General features: G+C 39.7%; 1 protein-coding gene across 4 annotated transcripts in view; it reads left to right on the top strand.

The window, feature by feature from the left end:
* The window catches only part of Pibf1 (progesterone immunomodulatory binding factor 1), a 159,803-nt gene that overhangs the window by 102,070 nt on the left and 42,672 nt on the right, over nt 1–15,061 (top strand). The gene's annotated exons all lie outside the window — the stretch shown is intronic.

The following is a 15,061-nucleotide window of genomic DNA, read 5'->3' as shown; positions in this document are numbered from 1 at the left end:
AGGGTTTCTCTGTGTAGCCCAGGCTGTCCTGGAGCTCACTCTGTAGACCAGGCTGGCCTCAAACTCAGAAATCCACCTGCCTCTGCCTCCCAAGTGCTGGGATTAAAGACGTGTGCCACCACTGCCTGGCTCTGGCTCTGGCTCTGGCTCTGGCTCTGGCTGGCTGGTTAACTCAGCTATTCTGGCCCTAAATCCTCTCCAAGCTGACTGACTGAAACTGACTTCTCTCTGCTTCTCACTAAATTACTCTGCTTGGCCCTAAATTAACTCTGACCATAATCTTTTCTAATCTTCTGTCTTCTTCCTTCTCATTCTCTGACTTGCTCTGTCTTCACCTGCAAGCCTGTCTCTGTAAAACTGTCTCCTCTTTATATCCCCATCTCTCCTTGTACTGCTCTCCTAAGTCACCTCTCTTTCCTGACTGTTCTTTGTAAGTTGGGCATCTCCTATCTCTGACTCATTCTGTCAGTCTTTCTCTGATTCATCATTTTTTTCTGGCCCTCAATTAAACACTTTCAAACATGGCTGCTTCCTTCTACAAATCAGTTTTACCTTCATTGGATTAAAGGTGTTTTCTAAGAGTGTGTTCAAATTCCAGCCAGGGGGATTAAAGTTTTGTGATTCCACCTGGATAGCACAGATCTAGAAGGTCTTTGGATGTGGTCTCTTGCCAGAGCAGTCATGTTGCTGGATTAAAATTCCTCTACAAGGCTCTTGGAGGTCTCAACACCTCTTAAATTTCACCCCTTAGTGTTTATGTTGTTGTTATTCGCGTTTTTGTTACTATGCTGAGGGTAGAACCCAGTCTAAAGTTCTACCATGAGCTACATGCCTAACTCAGATACCACCTATCTTAATACAGTTGCAGTGACAACTTAATTGCAATATAAATTAATGAGGGACTCTCAACTATAGAAATATGTTTTCAACTCATTTTCCCTGATTTTTAGTTGTATCTTTTGGCTTGATATTCTTGTTGATTGGCAGGAATTGTCTGTGTATTCTGGATTGCAAACCTTTAGCACATAAGTGATGGCAAATACATTCTCCAAGGTTTCAAGTTGTCTTGCATCCTCTTGTGACTGTTCCTTGATGTATGAACTTTTTTTTATTTTGATAAAGTCCAATTTATCATTTTTATGTTTTATGATTCATCATTGGTTTTTAATTCCCAGATGAAACTCACATGTCATAAAATTAATCATTGTAAAGTAAACCATCTTACATTCATTCAGAATATGGTGCAATCACTTCTAACTAGTTCTAAGACATTTTCATTACTACATAATAAAGCCAGTACCCACTAAGTAATCAATCACTCACACCCACCACTAAACAGACAGACCTATGGCTTTTCTCTGCATTTACCTACTCAGCGTAGTAGGATAAAGGGAACCATACAGGCTGGCCTTTTGTGTCTAGCCTCTTTTATTGAGAATACTGTTTTCTAGGTTCATCTACATCATAGCATACACCTTATACTTCATGACATTCTACTAATAAATAATATTCTGTTCCATGTATTTGTATATTTGCCAGAGATTGTTTTTTCATTCTGTGGTAAACATTCAGGCTCTTCCTACCTTTCTGCTATTATGAATTATGCTTCAGGAACAATTGAATGTCTGAATCACATTTTCAGTCAAGTGGACATGGGATTGCTGGGCTCAGTTTTGTTTCTGGAAAGACTTTTTGCCCAGGTAAAATTTGAAGTTAGCTGGGCCTGGCAGTTCAGGCCTATAGTTTTATTACTCAGGAAAGGATTTTAAGTTAAATACCTACTTAGGTTATAGAAAAAGTGTAAGGCCAGCCTCAGCAAGTTAGCAAGACTTTGCCTAAAAAAATAAAAAAATTAAAAAGAGGACTGGGACTACAATTCAGAGACAGATCATGTTTCTAACATTAGCAGGGCCCCCAAGTTCAGTTCCTATCCAGGAAAGGCAGGAGGGAGGTAGGGGAAGAGGGGGAGGGTAGTGTGAGGCTGACTTCCTCCTGTGTCTCATTCTTACCTAATTTTTAGGATTTGAAAGATGTATTTTAGTTTTTAGTTTAGCATTGTGTTTGCCAGAATGCTGTTCTCCAGACCTTTGTCCCTCACTAAAATATGTTTTCATGACCTTTGTCTCTGCGGTGGTTTTGATATGCTTGGCCCAGGGAGTGAGTGGCACTATTAGGAGGTGTGGCCTTGTTAGAGGAAGTGGGTCACTGGGGGCAGGGGATTAGGGGGAGCTTTGAGACCCTTCTCCTAGTTGTCTGCAAGCCAGTCTTCTGTTTGCCTTGAGAACAAGATGTAGAACTCTCATCTCCTCCTGTACCATGCCTGCTTGGATGCTGCCACGCTTCTCACTATGATGATAATGGATGGAATCTCAGAACCTCAATTAAATTCTGTTCTTTATAAGAGTTGCCTTGGGCCGGGCGGTGGTGGCGCACGCCTTTAATCCCAGCACTTGCGAGGCAGAGGCAGGTGGATTTCTGAGTTCGAGGCCAGCCTGGTCTACAGAGTGAGTTCCAGGACAGCCAGGGCTACACAGAGAAACCCTGTCTCGAAAAAAAACCAAAAAAAAAAAAAGAATTGCCTTGGAAAAACAAAACAAAACAAAAACAGAGTTGCCTTGGTCATGGTGTCTCTTCACAGCAACGGAAATCCTAAGTAAAACAGTCTCACTAGAATGTGTTCTCCTGACTGTTGTCTCCTACTAGAACATGGTCTTTAACCTTAGTCCCTCTAGGATATGTTCTCTTGACCTCTGCCTCTCACTAGCATGTGTTTCTTTACCTGCTTTGCAGGTTGTTCTTTCTAAATTGACCTATGGGCCTGCCATGGTTTCTTTTTTGCTATACTTGGGTTTTGTTGGAGTTTTTACATGTGAGTTCATTAAATTTATTTCCCACTGTCCTCTGTTTCTTTTGGTAACTCCAAGGTGACATGTATGGTTGCTTGAAGTTGTCCAGAGTCGAGCTAATGGTGTACTATATATTTTCAGTCTATTTTCTGCTTTTGATTTTACGTAATTTCTCCCCCCCCCCCCACCTCTGTTTCTCTTCTTTTAATTAAGGCAGGGCTTCTCTGTGTTGCCTTGGCTGTCCTGTAACTTTCCTTGTAGACCAGGCAGGCCTCGAACTCAGATTCTGAGTCACTTATCTCAGCCTCCCAAATGGTGGGATTAAAAGCATGTGCCACTACCACCTAGCTGATTTTATGTAATTTCTCTTGTGGTATCATGTCCTAATGTTTCTTCACCAGCATATAAACTGCCATTAATTTCACCTACTATCTCTTTGATCTCAAATATTAGCTTATAGTTCTGGAATTCCAATTTGTTTCTTTATGAAGCTTGTACTTCTCTAATGAAAATTCTCAAACCCTTTCAGGGGAGGGAAGAGGATAAGTTTTTTTCACTTTCCTTTGACTTTTAAAGAATTTATTCAAATACAATGTCTCACTATTTGACAGTTCCATATATCTATACAATTTATTCAAATCTGTCATAAGCAAGAAGGTAGATACATATTAGTTAGTATAACAAAAGTTATATTTTATTATGCTGAAGATCATCACATAAGGTTTACACTCTAAATTCCTAACTATGGTCTTAAGCCTGTTTCCCCAAGGCTGATCACCTGTGTGGCATATCTTAGCTAAAGGTCAGATCCAGTCTCTGACAAAAGCTTCTTGTTCGAGGGTCAGGATCCTAGGGGAAACTCCCCAGCTGGGCAAATCAAGGTGGTGTCTCTCTCTAAATTGGTCTTTGCTTATATACTGTCCACTGAGTATCATAGGATTCTAGGACTGTGTCTGGTTATCTTGAGTGAGTGCTGTCACTGGGGTTTGTTCATCAGGTGCAGCCTTGGGTGTTACGATTTTTTTTTTTTACATGTCCTGTGCAAGGTCTGTTGGCAGCTGCAGCTGCTGTGACTTCATGAGTACAATAGCCACAGCATGCCCAGAACACAGCATCCACAGCCATCTTCCACATCCTCTCTCTCATTCCTCTGCTCCATTTTCCTTAATGTCCCTGAGCCTTGGGACAGGTGATATTCATCTTAGTGCTTGAGCACTCAGTCACTCCTTTCTGAAGGGAAATGGAAGAGGAGTAGATCTAGGAGAGGGGAGCTGGAAAGAGTGGAGGAAGGAGAAACTGTGGTCAGGAAAACTGTATTATAGGAGAGAAGACTCTTTTTAATAAAAAAGAAAATGTCACTCAGAAGTCTTAGCACCTTGACTATCCATGCCTCTGCATTAACAACCTCTGTTCACTTCATAAAGCTTTCTGACCATGTCTTAAAACAGCTGTAGTCTAATTTATATAAACAGTTATTTAAGAGAAAGCTTGACAACTACCCATTTAGCAAAACAAGGCGTGTGACCTCCCCAACTGTGCTGGCTAGTTTTATGTCAACCTGACACAAGCTAGAGTTATCAGAGAGTAGGGAGCCTCAATTAACAAATTGCCCCCTTAAGATCTGGCTGTGCACACGCCTGCAAGGCAGTTTCTTAATTAGTAATGGATGAGGGAGGGCCAGTGCATTGTGGATGGGGCCACCCCTGAGCTGGTGGCTCTCTGTTCTATAAAAAGCAGGCTGAGCAAGCCATAGGGAGCAAGTCAGTAAGCAGCACTCTTCCATGGCCTCTGTAGAAGCTCCTCCCTTCAGGTTTCTACCCTGTGTGAGTTCCTGCCCACACTACTTTTGATAATGAACTGTTTTATGGAACTCTGAAAGAAATAAACTTTTTCCTCTCCAAGTTGCTTTTTGGTCATGATGTTTCATCGTAGCAATAGTAACCCTAAGATACCAGCCATGGGCTTTTGACCAGGTCCACGGCACTAGGCATGAACTCCCTTCTGTGAAGTAGGCCTCAGATCTAGTCAGAACATAGTTGTTTATCCTCATATAACAGTCTTGTCCTACTGTACTAGCTTGGAGATCTTGTCTTACAAGCCACTGTTAGAGCATACAAGGTCTACAGCCGGATAAGACACTGATGGGTTTTCTCCCTGGCTATCTACATAGTATCTTCCAGAAGTATGAAAGCTTGTCATCAAAGGAAAGGTTATTTCCACTTTGGTTTTTTTCCATGTCCTGCAACCAGAGTGCTGTTTATTCACCAGTGGGGTATTACCTTTTAGACCTGGCAGGAAGCCCAGAGCACTGCGTAGAGCAATAACCTATACTGTTGTGTTGACCTCTGGGCCTTCTTAACTGTAGAGAAGTATCCCACATCTGGTGCTAGCGCTTTCATTTGCTATCTTGTGGATTCTTGAATCAGCGTTATCCACTTATACAAAGTGACCAATAGACTGATGGTTTAGACTAACCTTCCTCTACCTAGTCCCTCCTCTCCGTTGCTCTTCCTCTTCCTGGTTAAGCCTTGCTACCCCAGCATTTCCTCTCCACTCTCATATCACTTGGTTCTATATCCCACTCTCCTGAAGACCTTCCCGTCCCATCACCGTTTTTTAGCTCTATGATTTCTAGAGACATTCCAAAGCAAACGCGTGATTCTAAATCTATGATCCACATATGAGAGAAAGCACCTGGCATTTGGTTTTCTGTGCACGGATTACTCCCTTAGTATATTTTCCATTTCCATCCATTTTTCTGCATTTTTCTTTACATTTCATTAAATCCCATTATATATTGGTACTATGGGTTTATTATCCATTCATCAGTTGATGAGCATCTAAGCTGATTCGATTTTTGGGCCTTTGTGAATAGGCCATGGAGTATCAGTATCTCTGTAATATTATATGGACTTCTATATATGTATGTGTGTCCAAGAGAGTGGTGACCTGGGTCATGTAGTAATGCTAGTCTTACCCCTCTGAGAAAACTCCAGACTTATCTCCATAACATTTGCATCAGTTCATATTCCTACCAACTGTGTAGGTACTCCTCTTTCTTAACATCTTCACCAGCATTTGCTGCCATGTATCTCACGGGTGAGATAGAGTTTATTGCTCCTGCAGTAAGTATGAATTTCAAAGTAGTTTTAGTCTGTATTTCCCTGATGGCTAAGAATGTTAAACACTACTCATTTATGGACCTTTTACTTAGAATCCTTTTCCCATTTCCATGGCCTATTTTCAGACTTCGTTTTCTTGACCGTAAATACAATCGCAATATTGTTTTTGATGTTTGTTTATGATTCTATTATGTCATTTCTTGGTTAGATTCAGTTAAGTTCATTTACTTCATGAGTTATATTGCCATTCTTTGCAGATAATAAATCTGAGTGTGCATATGGCTTTTCTCCTGGGAAGGAATTTGGGAGCTAATCTTCTCTGAAAGAGAAGCATTTTCATAGCATTTTCACAGCATTTTCATAGAGGTGGCATTCAGAGTGTCATATAACTAGATGTGAGTGCTTACTACGTTGACGAGTCATGGCAAGTTTTGAAGAATTTATGAAATAAGGGGGATGTCTGGACAAACAAAATTCACAGGAACTGTGACACAGTAGGAAAACCAGCTTCATTAATGAATGTCACTCTGACACTTGTGTTTTGAGGCTATTTTGCTATGGAACTTTATGAAAAATAACATTTGCTTTAATAATGATAAACAGAACTGAGCATGTGACTCATTTGATAGAGTCACTTCCTTCACGTGAACCAATTCCTAATTTTGACCGCCTGTACCCCATAAACCAGCACAGTGGCATCTATCTACCTATAATCCTAGCACATGTGAGTGGTAACAAAAGGATGAGGAGTTTAAGATTATCCTTAGCTACATCTTGAGTGTGAGGCCAGCCTGGGTTACCCTGCCTTAAAATAATTAATAGTTAGTTAAAGCACATGTGCTTATATTCCGTGTAAATAATTAATGTGCTATAAGGACAAAACATTTGCTGTTACTGCAGTAGCACGTCTGTGTCAAACCTTGTGAAACATTTAAAGCAAGAATTCTTTAAGCTGTTATTGTGGTGTGTACCTACAGTCTTAATCCTTGAAGCTCAGACAGGAAAACCATCTACTCAATGACCCTTGGCTTATGTAGCAAGACAGTTGTCCTGGAAGGTGGGAGGGAGGGAGGGAGGGAGGGAAGGAAGGAAGAAGGGAGGAACGGAGGGAAGACAACCGCAATACAATCCTAGCCCTGAAGCTAAGACAGGAAAACCATGTGCTCAAAGACTGCTTGGCCTCTTTCCTTGAAAGAAGCAAAAAACAGAAGGGAAGGGAGGTAGGAAAGAAGCGGGGAGGGAGGGAGGGAGGGAGGGAGGGAGGGAGGGAGGGAGGGAGGGAGGGAGGGAGGGAGGGAGGGAGGACAGACAACAGCAGTGCCAAAAAAGAAATCTTGATTATGGTTCATTCTTGAAAAATATTAGTTATTCTAAATCTAGGACAATATGCTAAGAGCCATTTGCAAAACACTATACAAATTCTCCGTAGATTTCATCTCAAATCTGACATTGCTATACCGTTGAGCCATTTTAAAAAGAATTTCTTAGCCAGGCAGTGGTGGAGCATGCCTTTAATCCTAGCACTCTGAAGTCACAGGTAGGAGAATCTCTAAGTTTGAGACCAGCCTGCTCTATAGAGTGAGTTGCAGAAGAGCCAAAGCGCCACAGGGAAACTCTATCTCTAGTTCATTCATTCATTTCTTAGAGCTAGAAAGATAGAGAGCACTTGTTGTTCTTCCAGAGGACCCGGGCTTCTTCTAGGCCCTTCATTACAGTAGTACTCTGTTTGAACTCCATTCTATATTTGTTCAGTCTCTCAAGCCTCCTGACTTTTTTTTCCATGCTGTCTTGAACCTTATCAATCACCGTAGCGCTGATGTACACTAGTATTCTTCATGGTCTTGCTGCCAAATGCATCCACCAGGTCTCTTAGTGTGTAGAATATCTTTTTTTTTTTTTCTTCTTATAAAAAATAAACCCAGTACTTACTTTTAATCTTGATTGAATGTATACATAGTTTTGATGAAAAAATTAATCATATTTTATTTGTACTGAGGAAAATTCAAACATAGAAAAATTAAATTGAAAGATCAACGCTAAGACCTTTGTTCTTCCTACCTTCTCTCACAATGGCCCAGGGACAACAACTTACTAGCTTGCAAACCTCTGTGTGATTCCTATAATAATGAACTTAACTCTGTTAACAAACCCATACCATGAAATATTAACTTACAACTTTCAATTCCATGCTATGGAATACAAAAAAGAACAATTATTACCCCTCTTTTCTTTTGCATTTCTTTCGAGTTTCTTTGTTTTCAACCTGACTTTTTAACTTCTTTTTTTTTAATTTTATTTAATATTTTATTTACATTTAAGATGCCATCCCCTTTCGACATTTCCTCTCCCTAGAAAACCCCTGTCCCATGCCCCCCCTTTCCTTTTTGCTTTTATGCAATTTTTTTAAATGTTAATCAAAGGATTTATAAGTTTGGTAATGCTCAATCAGAAGCGTAACCCAATAGCCAACCTAGATATAAAAACTATCTCTGACTGGTGGAGACCTGTGAACATCTGCCTCCATGCCCCCTCTCTCTTTCTCTCTCTCATCACCTAGCTTCTCCTCTCCTTCATCTTCTCTCCTTACTCCATCTCTTCCTCTCAATACTCCTTCCCACTTAGCTCCTCCTACATATCACTCTTCCTGTTAAAGTAACACTTTTCTCTCAAATTACAATTAGAGCATACTTATTCCTAATTGTACCAGTGAGGTACAAGATAGTCCTAATACCCAGTCCATCATTTTGTTGACTAACCAGAACCTCTGTCATCTCTTCTAACTAAAACACTTACTTTTGATCCTGGGTTTTTTGTTGTTGTTGTTTTTGTTTTTTGTTTTGTTTTGTTTTGTTTTTTGTTTTGTTTTTTTTGCTTTAGAATGATTGTCAGCTGAAAACTATCTACTCATATCTTTTCTCTCAAAGTAAATAGCCAGGATTGGCTATGAGACTATAGGTCTTCAACCCCATCAGAAATCCAGAATGACTGAGTTAACTGAAGTTATGGGAAGCACTAAGCATAGCTTCTAAAACTTAGCCAATTTATAGAGACCGCTGAACACCTGAAAAGCCCCTATACTACCGAACGTTCAAGCATCAAATCTTCAGCCTTCTGGCCCAGAGTCATCTGACAGACATTAGTGATGCAGGATTATTAAGGGCTGATTACTCTGTCTAGGCAGATATAATCAGTCGACTATTCTGCATCTGTGTCCTTTTCTGGACAGTAATTTGTCTGTAGATGGAAAGAGGCAATTCTTGCCTAGTGGCTGTTACCACACAACTGGAGTAACTCCAAGGATGCTCAATTTCTTCTTAGAATCCACGACAGGAAGCTGTCAGGAGCAGACAGGTCTCTAATCAGAATGGACATTAATATATAGATATTTGTAGCGTCAATTCTATGGACTTCTGATGTTTTGAAAACCAACTATCCATGTAAGGTAATCTGGACTGTTGTCTGTTAACTCCTCTCAGCTATTTCTAAATAAAATAAAAACCTTAAATTTGAAATCAAAATAAATTTTGTACCATTTAGGAAATTATAACTTCATCTTAATAACAAATATACAGATTTCTACCAATAGATTATAGGTGTATAATATCTTACAGTCTACTATGTATTCTATAAAGACGTATCAGAAGAAAGGCAAAAGACACTTTTGGACTTATGAAAATGTGCTAAAAATTTCTTAAGGAAAGTTGTTCTTTTTATAGCAGTTTGGAAGCATAGTAAATTCATGTTGTTGACTATTGACTGGGTCCCGCCAACAGCTACCTGGTTCTTTAGCTTTACACATCTAACCTCTTTCCCTCATCACAGCATGGGTAACATCAGCATCCCAGAGTTAAATCACCTGAGCTGATTTTCACTGAGCCCCTTTACCAGAGGATTTTTCAGCATCTTTTTTATTCTTCCTTTAAATACATTTATTTATTAATATATTTTCTTCCTCTGTCAGTATGCCCTTTCCTCATAGTTAAATAACTTTCTCATCACTAGTGTTCTCGGTGCACATCAAATTTGATCTACCTGAGATGTAACATTATAGATTATTTAATTTTACCTTACAGAGGCCATTGTAACCCTGCCACTACAATTCGTATGGTGCTTTAGTTGACTTAGCCATCTTCTACCGCGTGTGTGGGGGGACTGTGCATATATATGTACTGAGTATTGTGATCATCATAGAACAACTATCAGGAGTCTGTTTAGTCTGTTTTACTGCAGCCTGAGTCATCCTGCTGTGTGGCAAGCGGCAAGCACCCTTTTTCTTTCCTGACAAGTCTTTTTTTTTTTTTTTTTTTTTTTTTTTTTTTTTTTTTTGAGACAGGGTTTCTCTGTGTGGCCCTGGCTGTCCTGGAACTCACTCTGTAGACCAGGCTGGCCTTGAACTCAGAAATCTGCCTGCCTCCGCCTCCCACCTGCTGGGATCAAAGGCGTGCGCTACCACAACCGGGCCGCCCTTTTTCTTTCCTGAGCTGTTGTCTCCACCTTCTTTTTCCTCTACCTCTTATGGAGATGGTCCTCTCATGTCTGTCCTTTGCTCAGTTCTCATACCTCAACAGTAATTCTAAAATGTTAATAAAGTTTGTTCCCACCTGGAATCTTAGGATTTGGGGGAACTAAGGCATGAATAAGTTGTGAGTTCTGGGCCAGCCCAGGCGATGGTGTGAGACCCTTTCTGAAATAAACAACCAGACAATCATTAATGAGCGTAAGGGTCATCCAAGGTTCTAATTTAAGGTATAGGCTTCTAAACCCTGCCATCAAGGATGTGATCAAGGAGGTGTAGAATGACACCAAAGAATTCTTTTTTTGTAACAACTTTTAATAAACATTATGCAGGGCCACACTCTGAATGGAGAATGCTTACAGTCCTGTATACTTCAGTAAATCCAATTGTCTTTTCCATACTGGTAATTCAAATGCTTTACCATCTTCGTCTTGTGACCGTCTCCTCATGCCAACATTGCTGGCAGCGTACCAACACGGTTGGGGCTGGACCATGCCTTGTACTTCATCCCTATGATCCAAACACACGGAAGAGTCAATGGACTACACATAGAGACTGTCTCAATTTTTTTTTAAGACTCTCAAAACCAGAAGCATAATTGATGGTCAATTAGCTCATACTTGCTTTTGATTATTAAAGTACAAGAAAGCGTGCAGAAACATTGGTGGACAGCTACTGTTGTAAACCCCAGTTGTTGTATCTCCACTACAAGCCTGTCTACACTGCCCCACCCCCAGGACTCTCTGGGCCTCTCTCCAGCCCAGCAACCAGCACGACACACTTGACACACTTTGACCCTTTCACCCAGATTCCAACAACTAAATCTTAAACTTCTTGGAGATGATGATGTCGTTAATACACAAAATAGAACTGACTTTGATCGGGAGGATACTCAGTTCAAGTTATGAGATGGCTTGCTCACAAAAATAGTTGATTGAAACAGCCCAAAGCAAGTACAAGACTGATGGCTGCCCACTTTCCAGGTCCGGCTATTTCTCAGAGCCAGAGCCCTATTGAATTTTAGTTTAGTCCTGGTCAGGATGAGACTCATTGTTTTGTAACATTTCCCTAAGTGATTAAGATTTTTGCCTCATGTTGAACATCTAGTAGACATTTCATATTCCCAGCATGATCTGAAAGAGTAACCAAGGATGTGCAAACAGTTATTATAATCCACCTTTACTTACATCATATGTATGGAAGTCCACTTCGTAGAACACAGTACAATCTGTCCCTGATAACAAAGGATCTGCTTTCCAGGAGTTCCTATGAAAAGAAATTTCACAAGAAAAAATTCTACATTTAAGAAAAAAGCACTCAAGCTAGGCAGTGCTGGCACACAGCTTTTATCCCAGCACTGTGTGGGCAGAGGCAGGGAGATTTCTGAGTTTGAAGCCACCCTGATCTGCAGAGTGAAAAAGTGAGTTCTAGAACAGTCAGGGCTACACAAAGAGACCCTATCTCAAAAAACCAAAAAATAAACAAAAGAAAGGAAGGGAGGGTGGGAGTGGGGGAGGAGATAAAACAAAACATAACAAAGTGTGGTCATCTGTAAATTTTTGTAAATCTTAAGAGAAAGATATAAATTTGGATTATCATCAAAGTATAATTTGAATTACTATTTGAATGCAAAATATACATATTAATCAGGTACTGATTTACTCTGAATCATATGTACGTATGTTTGAAACAAAGGAGGAATAGCAATTCTATAAACTATTGTATCCTGGGTTTAGTCATGAGTCATGTATTGTATAGTGCCTTAGTCATTAGTTACTAATGCCTTTCTATAAGGAAAAGATTACTAATGGGCAGGAGTTGGTTGTGAAACTTTTTGAATATGTATTACTGTAAGTAGAAAAAGCCTTTTAAAGCCATATTGGAGAAAATTTTTAATCAGAGGAATTAAACTTGTTCAATTAACCTTTTTAAAAATAAAAATATCACCACTTTTTTTTTTTTTAAACGTTATATTCTTTCTTCACCCTGGAGAGGATAAAGTTTTATGTCAGTGGTAGAGCACTTACTAGCCTACCATCAGGTGGTGCACACAAGGCCCTAGAGAGCTGGGGATGGGGGCTGCACAAATATTTGGAAGAAGATTACACACAGTTATAAAGACGTATATCCTTAGAACATGTAATGTTGTGGTTTTCCTGAGCGTGAGCAAGTCCCGGCAGGTATATGTGATGCCCTAAAAGTAAGGCTTCAGCTCACTTTACTCTTTTAAAATCAAAGACATGGAGTTGCTGTTGTGGAAAAAAAAAAAAAAAAAGTGAACTAAAACGTGTAGGATGGATGACAGCTGTTACACTCTTCGTGCAATTAAAATGAGATTGCTAAGTTTTAGACTGCTCACGCTAGACCAACGTTTCCTACAGTGCATAGGTGCTCGCCCTTTCCTTTCCACCTTTGCCCCTTCCACCTCTCTGGCACTAGCAGAAGACTGCACTTTGAAACACAAAGCGACTTGTCAGTTGAGTTTATTCAGCCAGGGTCAGTTCTGTGAAAACAAAGTCAAGGCAATTGTTTGACATAATTGACTAAGGAAACTGGTTTTACAGGATAGTAGAACTAACTCAGTTCGGTTGCATATTTGAATGTTTCTAAAGCAGCTTAATAGAGTAAGATTCCCAGTGACCTCACAGTGGGTTTTAAAGAATGAATATCTGAACAAAAGAAAAACACACCAAAACCCTAACTAGAGAGGAAAAGCTGGCCTTCCCAGAAGCTTTCTTTACAGCAGCTCCTGTGTTTCCTTCTGCTCCCTGTCTACTCCACTGTCTGCTGCCTCTTTGTTCATTCTTTCCACCTTCATCAGGAAACATCCCATCTCCATCTTAACCCCCTTCCCTCAGTCAGTGTATGTGTGTGTGTGGGGTGTGTGTGTGTGTGTGTGTGTGTGTGTGTGTATACATAGACAAGCATGGTGTAGCAGAGGTCAGAGAACACATTTTTCTACCTTTACATGGAGTCATGATACTGCACTGTAGGCAAAAAGAGTCTTTACTAGCACAGCCATCTCGATAGCCCACTTACTGTTAACTTTTTTGGTTGGTTGGTTGGTTGGTTGGTTTGTTAGTTGGTTTTCTCAAGATAGGGACTCACTATGTGGCTCTGTAGCTCTGGCTGTCCTGGAACTTACTATGTAGACCAGGCTGGCCCAGAACTCACAGAGATCCACCTGCCTCTGCCTTCCAAGTATTGGGATTAAAAGCATGGAACATTGCACCCAGCTTCTCTTACTGTGTTCATAAAATGAATGAAATTCTCCCCCCCCCCCAAAAAAAAAAAAACTGAAATATTAAGTTGTATATAAAGCTTAAAGTTTACAAGCATGTAGATTTTAAAATGGACTTATGAAAGAAAATGTAAACAGATGTTGTGCTATATCTGCAATCCCCACTCATGAGGCTGAAGCAAAGCCATGACTCAGTCTTGAAATACAGAGGTGGTCCAGCTAGTTCTTTTGAGTTTGGAACACAGATTAGTTGATATTTATGTGACATCTAGTTGACATGTATGTGACCTGGCTTTCATCCCTAGCACTGAAATAAAAGATAAGTATAATGGTTCTAAAATATTGTGAGCATAATTAATGCTACTGAATTGTACACTTAAAAATATTGTTTAATGTGCTGGACATGGTGGCCCAGGGCTTTTGTCCCCGGACCCAAAAAAAAAAAAAAAAAATGGTTTAAATGGTTAAAAAAATTATTTAACTACAATTTTTAAATTTTTTTAATTATATGAAATTATTAAGGTACATAAATTATATAATTTTAAAACTAAAGAGAATATAAAGAAATAAAAACTGTTGAATGATTTTGATATATGTATATATGTGTGTGTGTTTGTATGTGTCTGTGTATGTATGCATGTATGTATGTTTTTGTTTTTGACACAGGGTTTCTCTGTGTAACAGCCATAGTTGTCTTGGAATTCACTTTGTAGACTAGGCTGGCCTTGGGAACTCACAAAAATCTGCTTCCCTCTGCTTCTGAGTGCTGGGATTAGTGTCGTGTGCTACCATGCCTGGCTGAAGTCAAAGCCAGTCTAGTCTACAGAGTTATATGTTTTTAGAAATAAAGTCTAAATGAAAGACTTTGTTTTATCTAGTGAATGTTTATTAGAAGGAAGTATGTATGTATGTACGTACATACGTATGTATGTATGTATGAATGTGTCCTGTGGTTGATCAGGTATACAAATAGAAAATGTGGGTGACCATTCTCCAAAACTGATATTTCTTAGCATTTTACATTTTCTTGTTTTGTATACTATCATATTCCTGTTAGTAATAATGACTATATTGATTAGTCCTTTTTTTTTTTTAATTCTTTTTTGGTTGGTTGGTTGGTTGGTTGGTTGATTTTTGTGTGTGTGTGTGTGTGTGACAGGGGTTCTCTGTGTAGCACTAGCTGTCCTAGAACTCACTGTGTAGACTAATCCATTCTCAAACTCAGATCCAGCTGCTCTGCCTCCCAGGTGCTCCAAGGATTAAAGGTATGCATCACCACCACCCAGCAATTAGTTATTTTTTAAACTTCCAAATGTATACAGATTTATGTAGCCTT

Source organism: Arvicanthis niloticus, chromosome 3 (assembly GCF_011762505.2).
Source record: "Arvicanthis niloticus isolate mArvNil1 chromosome 3, mArvNil1.pat.X, whole genome shotgun sequence".
NCBI lineage: Eukaryota > Metazoa > Chordata > Mammalia > Rodentia > Muridae > Arvicanthis > Arvicanthis niloticus.
This window is presented reverse-complemented; position numbering and strand designations above follow the sequence as displayed.